General features: G+C 39.3%; 1 non-coding gene across 1 annotated transcript; it reads left to right on the forward strand.

The window, feature by feature from the left end:
• Positions 1–437: 437 nt before the first annotated feature.
• On the forward strand, positions 438–542 carry LOC116144702. The gene has a single exon (XR_004130304.1). It is a non-coding gene; the product is annotated as a small nucleolar RNA R71 (small nucleolar RNA).
• The last annotated feature ends 1,360 nt before the right edge of the window (positions 543–1,902 follow it).

The following is a 1,902-nucleotide window of genomic DNA, read 5'->3' on the forward strand; positions in this document are numbered from 1 at the left end:
TTAGGGTGATCCCTCCATCCCGAGTTATATGTGCTCGAATAGGGATTTGCGGTTGTCCAGGAAAGCCACCTGCTGCATTCACTTGCTCAATGGGCTCCTCTTGAAGAGTTGGGCACAAATCAGTTGGATGCCTTACTACCGAACAAATCCCACAAGCCTTCACTGTTTGCATGTTACCTACAACCATTTGACGAACAAGAGAACTTAGACTCGAGATTTTTTGTTCAAGGGAGGAAATATTTACCTCATTATCACCCCTAGATGGAAGGTTAAGCCTAGTGCCAAATTGTTGAGAATTGGTTGCCATATTTGCAATCAAAGTTCTTGTGACCTTGGGAGTTTTATCCAGCAAAGGTCCTCTACTAGTAGCATCAATCATGCTCCTATCAGTGTATAGAAGTCCCTCATAGAAGTACTAGATAAGTAGCAGCTCACTAATTTGATGATGGGGGCAACTTGCACATAATTTCTTAAAATGTTCCCAGTGTTCATGTAGAGACTCTCCATTGTGCTGCCTTACACCAAAAATTTCTTTCCAAATTTGGCCGCCCTTGAAGTTGGGAAATATTTCTCCAGAAACAACCTCTTCAGCTCATTCCATGTGGTTATAGTCGTGGAGGGTAGATAATAGAGTCAATCCTTAGCCGAATCCTTCAAAGAAAACGGAAATGGAGCACATGTGGCTGCATTAGCTGTAGGGACTTACTGTTTATCTTTGCCTACGAACTTGTTATTGGAACTACATAACCATTACCACATACCTTTTATTTCTAGAAATATTATTTCAGTATCCGTTTTGGATAATATAGGGTATCATTTTGAGATATCTAATGGATTGTTGTCCTTTAGTTTGAATGGTATTCTATTTGGAATTGCAAGGTTATATAATGGATTATATGTTCTTGATTTAAACAATAAAGATATTCTCAATATTGAAACCAGGAAAGCCAAACATAACGATCAAAACCAGACATATCTCTGGCACTGTAGATTGTGTCATGGTAATAAGACCCGCATTGCAAAACTTCAAAGGGATGGAGTTTTAGACCCCTTTGACTTTTAGTCATTTGAGGTATGCGAGTCATGCCTGTTAGGCAAGATGACCAAGTCTCCTTTCACAGGACAAGGTGAAAGGGCTACTGAGCTGTTAAGCATCATCCATAGTGATGTATGTGGTCCACTAACAGCTAAGGCCAGAGGTGGATATTCATACTTCATCAGATTTACTGATGATTTCAGTAGATATGATTATGTCTACCTCATGAGACATAAATCCAAAGCCTTTGATAAATTCAAGGAATTCAAGAATGAAGTACATAATATGTTGGGCAAAAATATTAAAGCTCTTCGGTCGGATCGAGGAGGTGAATACTTAAGCTCAGGGTTTTTAGAGTACCTGAAGGAATGTGAGATAGTATCACAACTCACCCCTCCTTATACACCCCAACACAATGAAGTGTCTAAAAGGAGGAACAAGACCTTACTTGACATGGTTAGGTCCATGATGAGTTTTAATGACTTACCTGCATCATTCTAAGGTTATGCCTTAGAGACTGCAACTCACATTTTGAACCGTATGCCGTCAAAGTCTGTAGATAAGACTTCATATGAGCTATGGAGTGGGCAAAAGCCTAACTTGTCTTATCTAAGGATTTGGGGTTGCGAAGCTTATGTTAAGAAATTTACTTCGAACAAGCTAGGCCCAAATTCCTATAAATGTATATTTATAGGGTATCCAAATGAGGCCAAAGGATACTATTTCTACCACCCCGAAGAGCGCAAAAGTTTTGTTGCTCGATCTGGTGTCTTCCTAGAAAATGAATATTTTCTAAGAAGTACTAGTGGGAGAAAAGTAGATCTCGATGAAGTTCTAGAACCACAAGATATACTAGACAAAAGACG

Source organism: Pistacia vera, unplaced genomic scaffold (assembly GCF_008641045.1).
Source record: "Pistacia vera cultivar Batoury unplaced genomic scaffold, PisVer_v2 Contig451, whole genome shotgun sequence".
Classification (NCBI taxonomy): domain Eukaryota; kingdom Viridiplantae; phylum Streptophyta; class Magnoliopsida; order Sapindales; family Anacardiaceae; genus Pistacia; species Pistacia vera.